This window comes from Rhinolophus ferrumequinum, chromosome 28, assembly GCF_004115265.2.
Source record: "Rhinolophus ferrumequinum isolate MPI-CBG mRhiFer1 chromosome 28, mRhiFer1_v1.p, whole genome shotgun sequence".
NCBI lineage: Eukaryota > Metazoa > Chordata > Mammalia > Chiroptera > Rhinolophidae > Rhinolophus > Rhinolophus ferrumequinum.
Window position 1 is genome coordinate 10,676,980 of NC_046311.1, and position 18,865 is coordinate 10,695,844.

An 18,865-nucleotide genomic window follows, 5' to 3' on the forward strand; every position below is an offset into this window, starting at 1 on the left:
CATTTCCCTAATGACAAATGACGGGCAGCATTTTTTTCTCATGTGCCCAATGGCCATATCTAACTTGGTGAGGTGTCTGCTCAAATTTTGTGCCCAAAGATAGATGTTTAGTGCAAATCCCTCATTTAACATTTAAAACTATGTACTGTGTGTCTACAATGTGCCTGCCAATCATGGTTGACTCACACTCATGCTAGCAATGGTTGAGGAACGGACTCATAATTTGGGAAATCAGAATTTCACTTCGTTTTGCTACAATGATTATGCAAAGAAATGTATGCGTGGATGCACCAATACTGTTTTTCTTTTTTTCACCTGGAATATGTTTCAGTGGTGTTTTTGAGTCTAGAAGAATGAAGAAAAGAAATACTGCATTCAGGATATAGGTTGGCATCTATCCCACCTGTGATTAGTATATGTATTGACAGAGTACTGAAGTCTCTAATCATGTGTCTGTTGTTGTTGTTGTTGTTATTTTTTTTATTTATTTATTTTGGAGGGTGGTTGGGAGTAGTAGTATATATCACATGGCTTCCACTGCTATTCAGTATCTAGAAAAATCCCTCACTGAATGTACTGATTCTCTCCAGGTGTGGCTACTCCTTACAAATGTCAGTAGGCTGAGTGTATGTCAGGCCAAGATGGGATTATGAGGACAATTATGAGGGAGCAGACGAGGGGTAAAAGGTAAGAGGGGTCAGCATATACTAGGAAGAGACAGGTAGATACATTGAGTTATATTATCTTTGCTCTTCATACTTTCCCTTGCAATGAAAACAAAACAAACAAACAAGAATATTTCCATCGCCAGAAAGCTTCATTTACATTCACAGAAACAATACTTTAAATGTCAAGAAATGCCAAATGTGCGTTACGAGTACGCCCACCTTCCTTGCACAGAAAGAGAATCGGCTATTCCCACCTGGCCTTGGTGAAAGCAGCAAGCTTTCATTTTACGGACTATGAAAGATGTGGTAAAGAATGCCCCCAAAATGCATTCTTGTTCTGTGGATGCCTGTTTTGATTGTGTTCTTACATTGCAATAGTGAGCACCATCAGTCTATCCACCCAGGAAAGAGTGGAGAAGCTGCTGTCCCTGGAGATATCTGTGGTACCCGGGATGATGAGAGGGAAAAAAAAAAAAAAAAAAAAAAGCAAAATTCAAGGTATTGAAGTCAAAGCTACAAAGAAATATAAAAGGATAGGCAGGCATTCGAAAACGCACTGCAGGGGGTTGAAGGCAAGAAAGAGGGGGGCAAAAATCTATTACAACAAAATAATAAGTCTTTTTTTAAAGTTTAAGGGGAAAAATCATCTTGTTTTGTGAAAAGATGGCGAGACACGATCATTGATCTTTTTAAGAGACAACAAAAAAATTGGCCGTCAACTGAATAAAAGAAAATGAAGTTCCATTAATACAATCTGTCGAAAGACAACTCGGATAAATTGATCAATGCAGGACAAATCATTTCTAACCTTTCCCCCTATTTGGAGAGGATGTTTTTCAAGAGAGTAAACAACATACATCATCAAATTCAAGTGCTTTTTAGATGGCTTTTCCAGCAACAATGGAAATGGAGAATTTCTGGAACTAAGCGTGTAATGCTTTTTTTTTATTTTTATGATTATTATTATTGGTCCTAAGAATATCAATACACTTGGAGAGATACAGACACATTTTTTTTGGGGGGGGGTAACTTCTGTGTCGTAGTTTTTCCTTTTTGTTAAATTTATTGGGGTGACATTGGTTAGTAAAATCATATAGGCTTTGAGTGTACAGTTCTATAATACATCATCTATATATTTCATTGTGTTGTAGTTTTTCCTTTGACTTCTTTAGACTTCTTTTTAGAAAATATTAATGTATAAGCTGTACTGGTCCTGTTACTGCGTCCAAAACCCGCCATTCAAGGGACTGTCACCTTGAAAAGATAATGACATTGTTTGTAGATCTCTGTATTAAAAATTTTAAAAGAAACTGGTTTTCTCCTCAACATTTTTGTTCTCAGTTTGAAGAAAGAGCAAAAGAAAAGGATATATGTTCATTGGTTTCTCCTGCCATCCATCAAATGAATAATTTAAACACATCTTCCAATTTAAAAACAACCTTTGCAAAATATATACTACTGTAGAGTTTCTGAGATAACTTTCTAATACCCTCTAGTAAAATTGTTTGTTTTATTTTAATACGTGGCATTGATTATGTATAATTTATTGTACATTAAAAAATTTTGGTAGCTCAATAATAATATGGGAATCTACTTGGTACAATGCATCCCACATGAGTGATAAGGAAAGGAGTTTCAGAGAATGTGGACCAGTATTAAAACTGTATTTACAAAATGCTAACTTCTATTTTTTGAAACTGTGTTTATTTATTGACATGTTTTCAGGTAAGCAGGAATTTAAGGTAGCACTCACCACATTTTAATAATGAAGTAATGATGCTGATGTTATTTCTGGGTGTTGGGCTTCATATAAACTGGAAAATGTACGAAACAAATGTGTTTTGGGTTACTTACGAAGGGTCCATAATGATACATATTCATATATATGTTTATATATATTTATATAAAGAGAATTTCTTCCTCAACCTGAAACCCCAGACAATCAAAATAAGTATCAACATAAATAAATACAGACACAGAAGGGCGGCTAAAGAACAGGGAGAATTTAGGTTCTCATAGCTAATACCCATTAAAATATGGCCCCGAGGTCCTAAGAAAATTGCTCTTTATGGTCTTTCTCTGGATAACTGGGAGGGAGCCGGCCTGCTTCACAGAAACTTCAGTGAATACACCTTCTCAATCTCTTCAGCAAAAATTGCTCTAGAAATTGATGGGCCCCCTTCCTCGGAGAAGAATCACCTTTAGAATCAGGGCAAAGAACAGCGTGGACCATCTCTTCTGTTAGAAATCTAACACGCCTTATAGCAACTTACAAAACGCTTCTGGCACACCTTTCCCCCCCCCCCCCCCAAAGTCACGTAAGAAAAAAGAGACACAGAGATGTCAAGATTCATAGAGAAATAAAGAAAAACATAATTTACAAACATGCTTTAAAATTACCAAAAAAAAAAAGTATTCTGTGAAAATGTGAAGAGTCAGCCTCTTCCGATAAAGTCTAATCTGAATGATCTTTTGAAGAAGGTTGTTGTCCGAGAGCAAGTTTGGGCAGCGAAGCTTTTTAGAACTTGTATTCTAGATGTAGCAGCACGTGAAGCCCTGGATGATTTACTGCCTTATCTTTCCCTTGTAGAGGTGTTTTATGCCCAGGAGAGGGCTGGAAATCCTTCCATTTGACTTGTTTCTGGAAGGTGGAAATGACAGATCACTTTAATTTTGTCTATAATACAGAGAGTATTAGGCTAAACACATTTGAGACTTTCAGTAACTGAGTCAGAATGAAACAGTATGATAGGACAAATATTAAATGTAAGGAATTTCCTGATTTTTTCTCCCCCAGTATGGACTGCAGACTGAAGTTCTACCCTGGCTAGCATCTGGATCCTGGATAGCAGGTCACAATTCATACTCTGTCTGTCAGAGCCTCTTTCCCCTTCTCTGTCCACCTCAAGCTTTTCCATCACTACATCCTAAAGGCATTTCCGTAAGGAGAAAACTCAATATATTGTAACATATGCTCATCTAGTTACTTACCTGGAAGCGCATGCACTCCTAGGTGACAATGTTTCTAGATTTTGTTATAAAATCTAATAAAACACTTCAACCACAAATAGATGCGTGAGGACTTCCTATAATTGATTCCATTTCCATTCATTCATTCATTCATTCATGCATTCATGCATTCATGCATTCATTGGTTGGACAGACTAACTTACAAACGTATGACTCTGTCACATCTCAGGTAAGTTTGTAGTACTTATAAGATGTATGTGAAGAGAAACGTGACTCTGGAAGATCAGACTCGATGACTGTATGTTTTAGAAAACCGAGAAGGATTTAAATAGAGAGGAACCTAAGACCAGAGGTTCTACAGAGAAAAGGAGGATTTTTTAGTTGCGGAACGCCCCCACCGTCCAAAGCATTGTGCCAGACACTTAACGCTGACTACTCCATTTAGTCTTCACACCATTCCTATGGGTTAGGCTTGGTCCCTATTTTACAGATAAGCCAATTCAGTCTCACTGAAGTTCAAGAATTTGCTCAAGCAGTGAGAAAAGGGCAGGGCCCAGGTTGGGACCAGAGGTCTCTGATCCCCTGAGGTAATTAAGAACCGTCACATCCTGTGGGATCAAATGTATGGTGATGGAAGGGGAGCTGACTGTGGGTGGTGAACACACAGTGTGATTTATGGATGATGTGATACAGAATTGCACACCTGAAATCTATGTAATTTTACTAACAATTGTCACCCCAATAAATTAAAAAATAAAATTAAAAAAAAAAAAAGAACCATCACAGCATGTCATCAATTGTGTTCCAGGAAAGGGTCAGGTAGAGAAACGAGAGGTTTCCTAACATGAGTAGTGGTCTACTTATTACGAAATCAAGTTAATTTTACTACTGTTTTTATCCCAGAGGAATACAGAAATAAAAAAAAAAACAACAAAAAAACCCCCAAAATAATAAATTCCACAAAATGACCCTCAAAGGGTGCTATGTGAAATATATGGGTATACATGTTACTTCGTTGAATCAGTTGTTCACTCCCAGTGCAAAAGAAATCAAACCTCCCAGCTAGACTGGTACGTGAGGACCTAGAGCTGACTGGGTCTGAAATTCTTGATGACCGGGCACTCCTTTTTGGACGATGGCAAAGCTATCAATCAAATCAGTTATTTGGGGGAGCAAAAATTTGGGGTCAAGGGAGAGAAGGAAGATCGTCTGAGCTTAGTTTCTAATCTGAAAGACACTAAGCTATTTTCACACTGTCATTTCCCTACTTCGTGATGCCTGTCGTACCTCTGATTTTTTGAAGCGGCGAAACTCAGAGCAGCTACGAGACAGCATTTCTTGCTAAATGATGTCCTCGTCTATCCTTGCAATAAACACCCATTACCAAAGGCAATCTGTGTGTGTCTCTTTCTTGGAACCTTAAAGAGCCTGGCTATATATCTTGCATTTCCTGCAGAGAATTATCCCCAAACACCTACGTGGGTTTGAACACGATGAAGTTTCCATTCTAACTAGAAATGAATCTGCATTGTTCAGGTTGTACAGCTGACTCTCACTTTTAAGGTTTTTTTTTTTTCTTTTTTTTAATTTAATAGAAAATCCAATTATTATGTAAATATACACATAGTGTAATTGCTGCAAACAAGTGAGCATAACAGTGAACTAGTAGAGCTTCTGGAGAAGGTAAAGGAATTAATGATTTATGAGTGTCTCTCAGGTATGACTGATACAGACAGTTCATGGAAATGTTGTTAACCATTTCCACCCAACAGAATATGCTGATGTCACTTTCTAATCATCCACTGGATGCATGTCAATGAAGAAAAGGTACTTTCAGACAGAATGTATCCCCAATTCATTTCCCTTCCTTTTCAAACTTATTAAAGACAAGGAGCTACAAATGACAATTATTTAAAATGCCTCCCTTTAGAATGTTCCCAGCAGATGTTTATGGAGAGAAAATGCTGCCTCTCTCTTGGCAAGATACAGAAGAGACATTTCTTGAGGGTTCTAGTTGAAAAATTTGTCTTTGCCATTATGTCTCTAAACATCTGCAAAAGCAAAATAATCTTGTTTATCATGTTAACTTGGAGGAAAGCAAAGTACGCAGCCCCCTAATCTAGGAAACACTCTTCAATGGAGTGACAAACAGAAAGGTTCCAATGTCATTTTCCTTCAGTAGGATTTCTCTCTGTGACTTGTGATTTCCTGAGTACCATCTTCTTCAAACATTAATAAAACTTAGTTGATTAATGAGAGAGAATCTATCAACTGTGAACCTAAAATTCTGTTTTCTCTTTAAACTGCTGTTTTTTCTACATTTTTCCTTCTACGAATACTATTATTTTAAGAGTATGACACCCATTGGGAAATTTAAAACACAATGGAAAAACATGCTACTGAGGGAAACTTGTGACATGTTTTCTGATATCCAGAGTGTAATTTTGCTTTAATTGAAATTTTTCTCTATTCCTTGTAAATTCAGAGTTTTTTCTTTTTTTAAAAAGGATGTCAATAAATAGTATAATTCAGTTTCTGGGACCTGAGCTGAGTTTAATTAAGTGTTAACTAAAAGAAAACTGGGCACAGAACCTGATTTAGGGAATATTTAAAATTTTAAAAAATATTGTAATGCTCATTGTATGTTTCATGTTATTCTACATCTTCTTAACCCCTTCTAAACTTGACCATTTAATTCCCCAAGAACCTGTATTACATTCTTTGTCTCATATAATTTTGCTTATCTGTGGCTTTACGTTTTGTCTTTGATTAGTATTGTTTTTAAAGCCCTTTTACTTATTGATCAATGGCTTACATTTCCATATTCTGCTCTGATGATATTTACTTTTCTTATTGCTTCCCCCCTACTTCTTTATTTCAATTTTTTTTTTTTCAATCTTTGGCATTCTTTCTCGGTTTTGAAGAACAGAAGCATTTGCCACTAAGCTTTATCCTTGAGCGTGGCTTTGGCCATCTCCTAGAATTGTCTTTTGCCAAATCCTTCTAGCTGTGCAGCTGGTTTCTGCCTTATCTTCTTGATGACAATTCTGAGAATTAGTCACTTGGGCTCATGTGGACTAGGGTATCAAAACCACTGGCGAGAAGATTGCTATTTACTCTTCAGACACCCACGTGAACCATAAACCATGGTTTCAGATAGTTTATGGATAAGAAGGCTATTTATTGACTCACAGATATTAACAAATAGTTAAAATTTCTACTTTCCCCTCTCCCTTCTTTGTCTCTTTGTACTCAGAATTTATTGTATAGTGTGATGGGTTCTAGTGTCGCAGGGCTGAAAGATCCATAGTTTTTGGCTTTAGGAATCTCCCAGTTGGAGGAATAGTATCCAAAAGTATAGTATCCAAAAGTATCCAAAAGTCAACACTTTTGGATAGTGTTTATTTTCACGCGGTGTATTAGTTTCCTATTGCTGCTGTGACAAATTTAGTGGCTTCAAACAAGACCCATTTATTACCTTAGCATTCTGGAGGGCAGAGGTCTACAATAGTCTCACTGGCTAAAATCGGGCGTCGGGGGGAGGGCTAGGGGAGACTGCTTTCTTGCCTTTCCAGCTTCTTAAGGCTGCCCTCAATGCTTGGCCTACAGTTCCCTTCCATGTTCCAATCCAGCAATGCTGGTGAAATCTTTCTCATACTCTTCTGCTTCCTTCTTCCCCATTCAAGCACCCTTTTGATTAGACTGGGCCCACCCAGAAAATCCAGAATAGTCTTATTTCAAGGCCAGCTGATTATCAACCATTAAGTCCACCTGCTAGCTGCATTCCCTTTTGCAATGGAACATAACATATTCACAGGTTTGGGAAACTCAGATGTTGACATCTTTGGAGAGAGGCTGGGGCGCCTCCCGCACACAGGGAGAGATGCGTATTCCGAAAGCGTTGTTGAACCCACGAAAGAACATTCACAAGAATTATATGTGACGTAAGTCTAAAGCTGCATCCAAGGTACAGGAGGCAGGAAAGAGCGTCACTAACAGAGGGGACAGTGTGTGCAAAGGAATAAATTGAGGTGAGGCAAGTCAGGTTACAGGACTTCGTGCGGAATAATTTCACAGCTCTGAAATGCCGCTGATCCAGTAGCAAGGTGCTCCAGGAGTCAGCTTGTGAACTCACGGATTTATCCTTGGTACTCCTTAGGGCCTGCGCTGCATCCCGTTCCACTGCTTTCGGATACATGGGAACATCGGAATTGGTGCTCCAAGGGGACAAGACCTGGGACCTCACGTTGGAAATAAGGCCGTGTAGGAGATAAGCCTCAAAATCGCATTTATGTGCACAATTTTGGGAGTTTCTGTCACTTTGGCAGCGGCTAGGGTGTGTATATTCTTGTCACTTGTCCACACTACGCAAACATGGTGATGACAGAAAATAATAATACAAAAGGAAGCCATTGAGGTGGCAATAAAAAGAGACACACACACAGACACACATACACACACACACACAAATGTATACAGATATCCAATAAGAGTTGATGACAATGCAAATATAATCTGCTGGAAGATCTTCAAATCCATGTGACACCTCTGTGTTTCACTGTCACGTAAGTATGTTAAGAAATTCTCACACTTTGAACTCTACATTACACATAATCTTAAACTTGACTTGTAAGATGTTACACCCATTGGCGCTCTTACTCTAAGAAATTCTGAGAATAAAGAGCAAACGTACTATGTAGGCACCGTCTGAAAATTGAAAAAAACAAGAACTGCCTTTATTTTGTGCATTAGTAAAATGGGGGAGGTAAACCTATCCGTGTCACATATACCTGTCTATTCCTGAAAGAAAAGTGAAATGGGACGGGGGCAGTAGCGCTGAGCCCTTGGGAATCAAATCTCCTGGTTCTCTCAGGTAGGTTCTGAGGGTCAGCTCCTCGTTTTCCCACAACTATGAATTTTCTTGGTTCTTTGAGCCTTTAGTTATCGTGTCCTTGAATCCAGCCCTCACAACCACCCTTCGCCTACCTCCAGCTTTTCTAACTCCCTATCCATGACCAAAGCCCAGGTTCTCATCATGTGACAGCTTTATTCTCCACCACCATCATCCGGGCCCCCGAGTGGGGCCAGCAGTGAGCCCCGACTTAGTTCTAACCTGCTGGATTCTGATTTAACTAAGTGCCAAACATCCCACATAAAATAAAAATTCCTGGCAGGACCGGACCTATGATATTCCCTGTTATTTTGTCATCAACGCTGTTTAACTATCCATTTAATCACACAATGGACTTAAAAACCCTTCTCTCCTTGTTAATGCTGTTACTTCATGTAATAATCCAAAAGGCAGAAATGTGCCATGCGTAACATTTCTTTTGTAAAATTTCCAAGCAAAGATACTTGATAGAATCCACAAACTAACCCAGCTTTCCTTTTCACTTGCTCCAGCCTTCCTCTCTCTGTCTTTCCTGGTGGCCCCGCTGTCAAAGTTCTATTGTACCCCAGGCACTGCGTGTGCACTTGGGATCCATACAAAGATCGATGTGACATAGAACATGACTGCCAGGGTTCTGATCTTTGACTTGTTATGATGTAAAGTGTAGAGACCGAGGAAGGTAAAGAACCGAAAACTCCGGGCAAAGGAGTGTAAAAGCACCTAAGACTGTTAGCTATAAAGTGATGAGAATTGAAGAAGCAGGAATAGAGAGATAAAAGAATTATGTTGGATGGGAGAAGGTGAAGAGAAGAAGGAAGTAGTAGAAGAAAGTGGTGCCAGAGTAACGGGAATCTAAAGTACATGATAGTTGAGAAAAGGGGATACAAAAAGTGTTTCCAAGTATTTCACATATGGATCCCCTGCAAATAAAATATTTTATTTTTACCTAGATTGTGCTGTTAAACTTTGCTTTCTGCACATGACACAGCTCTCACATTGACTAGTATAGAACTACAAATGCATAGAATATATACCTAAAATAAAAGTATCCGGACATTGTATGATGTACTATGTATTACATTTAATCAATCTTGCCAAACAAATATAGTTATAATAAATAATATTCTTTATCATCATTTGCTTGAAATAGTGGCAGGATCTAACTTTATGTATTTATTATTATTTTAATTAAAGTTTATTGAGGTGACAATTGTTAGTAATGTTTAAAACATTGGTTTGCCCTCTTGGACCTAATATGTACGACATATTTTTGAGTTTCATTGACCCTCCTTTGTGTCTGTGTGTGTGATTATCATCTCAGAATCAAAGAGCGTGAGTATTTAACCAACTCCGCATACAAGGTTAGATGGGCTCAGTGTGCTCGTGATAGATTTATGACGATGGACCTCAGCCCAACGACACACATGGATGTCTCCGCTCCCTCCTTCAGAGACAGTATTAAAGCCCAAGTTTCTGCTCTTTAGCCTTATTGCTCCCTAAGCGTTCTTTGAAAACCACCCCAAAATGCACCAAGAATAAAACATCCGGCTTTACCTCAGCCATCTATCTACTCCTCTGCTTCTCCCTTTTTCTATTCCTAATTTTCACTTCCCTTTTCTAGTTACCGCCAACAGGAATGGCTATAGGGAGTGAAATTCTCAGGGGAAAAGGCAAGAAGTACACGTACAAACTCACACACAGGATGTGTGTCCAATACCCACTGAAAGCGGGCGGTAGGAATTGCCTCTGCCTCCTCTGGTGACAAGGGGCACTGCAGCGAGGGTGCTGTCCTGAATCCTTAGAGAGAGAGTCTGTTCAACCGAGATGGGTCTCACCACCATGGGCGGGGTGGGGGTGGGTGGGAGAGTGGGGGGACAAAAAGGGGGGTTTTCCTTCACTGGGGCAGCTCCACACAGAAAACGGACACCCTCCTTCCCGGGAGGAGGGGTGGGGGGTACTTCCCTGAGAACAAATGTGCTTTTCAAAGGTGCAAAGGTCTGGCAGGGGAGAAAGTGGGGGGGGAAGGGGCCCTTGATATTGAAAACAATGTATTTTTCCTTCCCTGTCAATCACTTTGCCCAGAGGTTTCTCACCCATGGGATCAATGGCATTAATTGTTCTGGGGGTGGGGGTGGGGGCGGGAAATGCCATCTGGGACAAAGAAGTCATTGCTCAGCTTGAATTTCACATTAGCTTTTTTTTTTTTTTTTTAAAGTTCCTGGTCTTAAAAGCACAGCTTTGTTGAGCAAATAAAAGATTTCTAAATATCAAAAATGCCCCTCTACATACAGAGCTCGAGGGGCTGGTCAGAGAGGTTTACTGTAAGCCGTGGAAACCTGAAGGAAGCGCCTGATGAAAAGAAAGGGACAGGTCCCCGGGGCCGGGAGGAACGTGGAGTAATGAAGGGGACACACATCTAAGGCTCAGATGTTATTCGAGTCCCTTCAGGGAACAGGAATCCCACGTCCCAGGTGTGAGGTCAGGAGTCCGCTGAGGCAAGAAAACAGAACTTCCAGATGTGCAGATGAGGCAGCGGAAGTGGCCAGGCATTTGCTTCCTGCTTGGAGCTTTGGACTCAGCCACGTTCCTTTAGCCCAGGCAAAGCGTAAGGAGACCCTAAACTGCGACAGAGAGAGGGCTCGTCTTAGGTTTGGTGACTACACGTAGAGGAGGAGGGAGAGGCAGGTGTCTGGGTACTGTCTGCAGGGCAGGATACCACAAGGGAATGGAGTAACTGCTTTGGGGTGTGTTCCACGTGGAAAGTCTGAGTGACATCCAGGCGCAAACGTTTATCAGGCAGTTAGAAGCCACGCCTGAGGCTGAAGGCAGAGGTCAGAGCTGAAAATACACATCGGCCTCGTCCGTCTTTGGCAGCTTATGTGATGCCAGCGGGTTGGGACTTAGATTCCCAGATCTGGCATCACCCGGAAAAGTTGTGCCAGCAGAGATCCCCGGGCTCACAGCCCCTGGTGATTCTCACCCAGCAGGTCAGATGGGGTGGCCAGGAATGTGCATGGCTAGAAAGCACCCTGAGGAATTATTCCGAGGGGTGTCCGGTTTTTGCAACAGACGCATTGGACCATGTTGGGGACGGTGTGGAAAGAAAGGGACAAGAGCAAACGGCAAAGCAGAGGCGTTTGTGGAACACGACCTTCAGGAGAAGACTCGGAGAAGACTCGCCTGGGAAGGAGGCTAGAAAGGAGTGATCAGACAGGTTGATGGGGAAGCAACAGAGACAGATGCTGGAGAATGAGCCTTCCTACCTCCCTTTTGTACCACGAGTCGCTACGACACTATCATTCTTCCGGTATTATTTTCCCCAAGATAAAAATGTTCCTTTTCTATAGACTACTTCTCAATAGACTTTTTTTTTTTTTTAAACCATACTCTATTGAATGGAAAAAAAGCATTTTATTAAAAGCAGTAATTTGTTAGTGCGCTAAATGATCTTTTATAGTTTCTAAAACATAGTGTCTTCTTGATAAAGCAGGTCCGAGAGTGAATTATTAGCTGCTGGCAATCCTTGCCCAGGAACAAAGACATAAAACATTCAGCGGCTAAGTCAGCTAATGGGAAGTGGCCGAGGTGTATTTGCTAATTAGCACGCCGCTGTTAGCACCCTGCACCTTTTCTTTGTTTCTTGTGAAGGTTTTTTTTCCCTAAGGAAAAATAAAAGTCTAAATTACTCACACACACACAAAAAAAAGAGTTTTGGGACTCAAAGCACATCCCTTTGTATGGGCGGAATTCCACCAGGGCTTGCTGAGATATCTTCACTTCTCCTGCAAGGCGATGCTCCCGGAATGAACCCCGAGGCTACAGGCACAGGCAGAATCGGAGTGCGGGAATGAGGAGGCACTGGATTTTCCCTCCTTCCCACTTTCCCAGGCCCTATCCTGGGCTCTCCTGGCGAATGTGACCGGAAAGAGAGGAAATAAAGGCATCAGCCATAAACCCGTAGCCACCTCCACACCTGGGCTTGCACACACCTGAGGGAGGCTCTCATATATCGCCGTCTTTCCTGTTAAAGACATCTGACAGCTTGGAGGACCACAAAAGTCTCCAATATGTTGTCACTGAAAAGCTGTGAGGAATTTCCCAGCTGAAAGCAGTGCATCTCATTACTGAATTATTAAACGGGAGGCCCCTGCCGAAAAAGCAACGTCCTGTCACTCAAGAAGATAAATCCATATGAAAAGTAGAGGTACGATTGGGTCACCTCGCTCACTTCTATAGATACATTTGAAATATTCAAACTCAATGGGCAACGATACTTAATTGCCTCCGGTACCTGCTTTCAGTTGAACTTGAAATGTGAAGGCGAGTGTGTTTTCCTTGCCTGTACTACTTACTGGGAACAAGAGTCTCAACCTTCTGCTGTTTTGCCTGTTTTTCCCCATGCCCAAAGATTCTTTTCTGAACTTAGTCTGTCACCGTACAGAAATTACATATGTGAGATTTGGGGAGAGGAAATCAATAAGTGCGGGGTACAGGTGAGGGGTCAAAGTTGAATAGAGTGGCCACTTTCTGAGACAGGCATTTTCTGTCTGAGCACCCCCACCCCCTCCCTGCCTGCGCACACAGAAGACCAATAACTGGTCTAGTTTCCATTTCTGTGTGTATGTACTCAAAAGACATTTCCAGTGCACCACAATAATAATAAAATAATAAATAAAATTGATCGCGCATTCATTGTTTGTCAGGCACTCAATTTAAAAGCTTTACTTTTTTTCCTATTGTATCCCTATATTTATGAGTTAGATACCATCATGAATATTGTCATTCGCTCCATTTTAGAGAAGGAAAAACTCAGTCATGGAGATGTTAAGTCATTTACATGCTCCAAATAACATGGCTGGAAAGTGGAGGAGCCAGGCTATAAACCAAGAAAAACATTTATCCTTAAACCATGTACATATGCATTTCTTAATTGGGCAGTTTCCTTTCTTAAAGGATTTTGCAAAAAGAGAAACAGAGGATGGTAAAGTCGTCTGCCTTTTTCTACATTGTATTTCAATAGGATGTCCATTCTGTTAAATGAACAGAATGAGAAAATCCCCTTTGGTGTCATCTCCCTGCCAGGTGCCCTCCCTGAGGCCCTGAGCCTCCCTTTGCAGAGTACGTGCCACATTTAACCGTGTTTCCTTTCCTGTCCATGCCCTTTCCACCAAAGGAGGCAGCTCCCAGGCGGGAGTCCTTTTTCATTTCGTATGCCCTTGTATACCCACAGTGTATGAGTCGAGGTTCTCTGGATAAACAGAACCAACAGGACATGAAAGGATGTTTATTATGCGGAACTGGCCCTGAGATTATGAAGGCTGAGAAGTCCCCCAGTCTGCCATCTTGAAGGTGGAGACCCAGGAAAGCTGGTGGTGTAATTCAGTCCAAATTCAAGGCCTGCGAACCAGGGCAGCCAATGATGTAAATCCCAGCCCAAGGGCAGGAGAAGAGGAAATGAGTGAGGTGTCCCTCTCAAGCAGTGAGGCAGGAAAAATGGGGCAAATGCCTGTCTCCTCCATCTTTTTTCCATGCAGGCCCTCAAACGATAGAATGCTGTCTACCCACACGTGGAGGGTGATCTACTTTCCTGACTCCACTGATTCCAATGTTCAACTCCTAGGGAAACGCCCTCCCAGACACAGCCAGAAATCATGCTTAATCTGGGCAACCGATTCAATCGGACACATAGAATTAACCACCACAGTCATATCGGCATTTTTTCAGCTGCTCCTCAATACATGTTTCGGACCTGCATCCAGTTCCTTCCACTGGAAAGAATGGGGTCTAGTCATGTTTGAGTCTGTTTCACGCCACTTGTTATTGGCTGGAGATATTGACCCATGTGATTGCCAGGCTGTCTCCAGGTCAGGTAGGAAGACCAATCCTGAAGAATGTAATGATGGGAACCCGGCCCTCCGGAATCAATCCATAAACCAGGTTACTTCATTCCTCCTGGATCTTTGGTTTGTGAAAAATGATCCTGAAGATAAGCTTCTCTAAAGAAATGATAGGAACTCATTGACTCAGGTTAAAACCATAGGTTTCTATGCATACATATGAAATCTAATATACTGGGGGTGCCAAAAAAATGTATACAAGTGGACACTTTGGTCAGCATTGCTCAAGCAGTAGTTCGCCGTAATCAGAAGTGTCTGGATGCTGATGGGAACCACTGTGAGCACCTCTTGTAATGGCAGAAGTCAAACGTGACTTGTATCCATCTTTTGTTATCGGTATATATTGAGCATTACAGTTTTAATAGTTTTTTCCTTTCTTAAAACGTGTATAAATTTTTTTTGGCACCCCTGTATATAGTCTCCACTTCTTCAAAATGTCATTTGACATTCTCCCCTGTTTAAACCAAGCAAGCAAGTTGGACTCCAGAGTCAGGCTGGCACAGTGGTTAGAAAGACGGTCTTAGAGCCAAACGTCCGAGGTCTAGATATCAGTTCTGCTTCACAGCAGCTTTGGGAATTCTGTGCCTCAGTTTCCCAATCTGTACAGTAATTATATAAGTATGTGACATTGGATATATCATTACTGTACAGATTGGGAAACTGAGGCTAATCCATACATCTGGAATTCAAACCATAGATCTCTACTGATCTTACGAAATGTCAATTTATTTTTTACCAGCTCATCTACTCAAGGACTTGTACTTATTATTATTTGCATTCTCTGTACCTAGCCTATACTAGATGCTAAGTAAACTTATGTTGAATGGATTTTGATTTTTGTCAAAAGATTGGCCTGTCCTAGGAAAATACCCAAATTCTAAAGAAATAATATCTTCTGGCCCCGAAAGCAAGGTAGTTTTTAATGGAAAACAATGACCAAAGCTCCCCTATTGATAAATTATATTTTCTTCCAATGTCACTAAAGAAAAGTGTACAATGGTTTGCTAAGGATGGCTTGAAAGCCAGAGGCCTACACACGTGTGAAAAATGTTCACATCGCATTTTTAGACTTATTAGAAACAGTCTAAATAATTACCCAGTCAAACCACTGGTGTCTTTTGGCTCCCGTCCAGGACAAAGGTCAGGACCCAACATACCAGGACCCTGCCCGGCACAAGTGATTGACAGGACGAGGAAGTAGACTGACACCTTTCACGTGGGAATCACAGCTTGTTTCAAGTCTAAGCAAAACGCCTATTGGGATTTTTGTGCGAAAAGGTAATTGTGTTCTGATTCAGATTCTTTGTTCCCGAAGTTGTTTAATTGTGATTTATTTATGTGCGTGTGCTAAAGCAGCTGTCTACCATGAAAAATATACAGGTCACTCGCTGCTGGTTAAAATAATCATAGGATATGGCTCTGCTTTCTTTTTTATTGCAGCGTCTATTGGATATTTGGCTACAGGTTACATTTTGTTTCCAGGTTTGGTAGGTATGACATGTGGAAGCTATTTGCTCGTAAGACAATAAGAAGTTATCAACCTGCACATTAGATTCCCCTCGCGAGCTTTTACAAAAACCCACCCCACCACCGACCAACTGGGTGGGGCTCGGGCATCAGGATTTTACACAGGTTCCAGGTCATTCCAACGTCAGCCAACGCCGAGCACCACCGTTAGGTCACAATCGTGTACGTATACAGATTCACACTGTGTATGCCTTATGCATTATTGATGCTCTTTGTTGTTGCCTTTAGACTTCTGGAAAACCAAAAATGATATTGCTCCACTTTCTACTACAGACTGAAGATGTTCATTTCAATCTGAAGTATACAATCTGAATTCATTTCCATTTCCAGTCTCCTCTGAATACAGAAAAAGCTCATACTGATGTCTATTTTTTGAGGTATTTTATACACATTAATATTTTTAATAATTTATACACATTAATATATATTTTGGAACAATTTTATTTAATATACTAATATAATAATGTAGAATACACTATGCAATGAAATATATTAATTGCATTAATATATTCTCATATGCATGAGAGAAAACCCTTTGAGGATCCCACCAGAATATGAGATCCTGGGTATTCTCCTTTACTTTACCTGAATAAGCATTTCTGAAGGCTTATTACATTCCTAGTAATAAGGACACCGGAAGAGTGTCCACACACCACAAAGAATCCACAGTCAGTGGGGAAAACAGTGTGGTGTGTGCGCAAATAACTATAATACTTGGAGATGACTGCAGCAAATGCGCTGTTTCTTAAGTACTATGAGGTATGATCGACAAGAAGTCTCAGGCAGGAATCAATCTTGTGCTGGAACAAGAAAGGCAGTTGGGAGAATCCACGTTGGCAAGAGGAAGATGGGTGTTCTGTACAGGGGAGAGAAGAAGCTCCTAGACAAGTGCAATTGATATTATTTTTGGAATAGGGAAGCAGTCTGCTAGGGCTAGGTCGCTGAAGTTTTATACCACCAACCCTACTGTGAAAGAAGGGCTTTCCTTGGTGGCTCAAAAGCAGTCAGAATGAGACACTCATTTCTGAAAAAGCTTTCCAAGTGACAGTAATAAAGATTGACCAAATTCAGAAAGATGCTGGCTAATTATATTTACATCTTTACTTTATAAAAGATCGCAAAATCTTTTTGAATCATGATTTTCTTCACAGCATTTTTCTATAATTTTATGACCACCCAACAATAATTCCTATAGTTACATTTCCCCAATTAATACCATACACAAGGACAAGTAGTCCCATAGGACATGTACAAACACAGGACTCCCTGGACCATAAAGACCGAGTGGAAACAATTGCTTTCATAAGTTTATAGTTAATTGCATGCACAGGTGTTTTTGTTTTGAAGAGGAAACTGGAGGTAGAAAGTATGATTAATTTTCATGCCATTCCAGAGTGCCAGATGAAGAGACGTTTCTCCCAGTTTTAGAGAGAATGGAGCACGCAGATGTGTCGGTCATGGTGACAGAACATGTCCCTGACCTGACTAGGTTACCTTTGCTGAAACGCCTTCCCAGTGGAGTCCAACGTGGGTCCCCATCCAGAGCATTTATATGCAGACCTGGTCTTTAGGTGGATTCCATGTTCTCTACGTTACTTTGTCACAGTAAATCCCATCCTAGCTATGTCACTGGAAAGTCTTCTAGAATTATTCAGGAGTGTTTACATGGAACCCAGAAGGGGGATTCAGGTAGTCCACCCAATCCAAAGGGTCTACTATAATGCAGTCTCTAAGCAATAAATTACACACTTCATACACAGGAAAGAAACGTCTTGATGAGTAGTCAGCACTGAACTAGAAACCAAGGAGCATCGAGGTCCTACTACAGACCAGCTACATATCCTTGGGGAAGTCACTCAATGTGATTGACTCAATGGAACCCTTTGTTCCCTAACTCAAGATGGAGAAAGTCATGCTTTCTTTTTCATACTCACAGGATTGGGAGGACCAAGTCAATGCGGAAGGAGTTTAAAGCCTCTAGTATGTTCACACAGGTGAACCATAGATGCTTTGAGCTACTGTTATTGTCTGGATTTTACATTTTGCCAAAACAAACTCGCCTTAACGTGGAAGTGTTGGAATCTGCAGAAAAATACAGGTATACACAGAAATTCTTAGAAAGAAGCCATGCAACATGTTGGGTTATGTCTCGCTGAATCTCGGAATTATCTTTCACATAATGAGGGGAAACTTTCAAAACAATTTTATACCTGGCTGCTTTACTTCCTAGTGATCAAGAGAATTTTTTGATGTCTTCAAAAAGTTTTCACAAAGACTACATATTATTCCAATGTAAAGATGCCTTCTGTTTATAAATTTTAGCTTTATGCATAAAACTTTATCTGCATTTCAATTTTCTAATCAAAGATATGCAGGAAGGACTTTCTTGGATCAAAATATATAAGCACGATGAAGTCTTTTGATGAGTAATTCCATGCTGATTACTTAAAAGGAGCACTCGTTTATCATCCCATCATCAATCTTATTTTACTGTAAGACCCGGTCTTATCTAACCGAATATAAGACCGGGTCTTATATTAATTTTTGCTCCAAAAGACGCAATAGGTCCTATTTTCGGGGAAACAAGGGAGCACTTTTTCTTTGTGATTTCTCCCTTTGGAAAGCCATGTTATTACTACAGTTTGGAGCCAAGAGAGACAAAGCCTTCACTATCCACACATACAGTCCATCCTTAAGTTCATTCAGTCAATACTCATTAAAAGACCCAGGCATGTAAGTGGGTCTTGACTGATCCAAACACAAATAATGTATTTCTTCTACCCTGGAGGAGTTTTGAAGAAAATGTTACCTCCTCATTGGAAGGGGCGGGGCAGATTTAGGGCTAGAGATGGGTTTCTTTATTTATAAAGTCTTCATTAAATCCAGCAATTTCCAAATAGTCAAAAAAAATT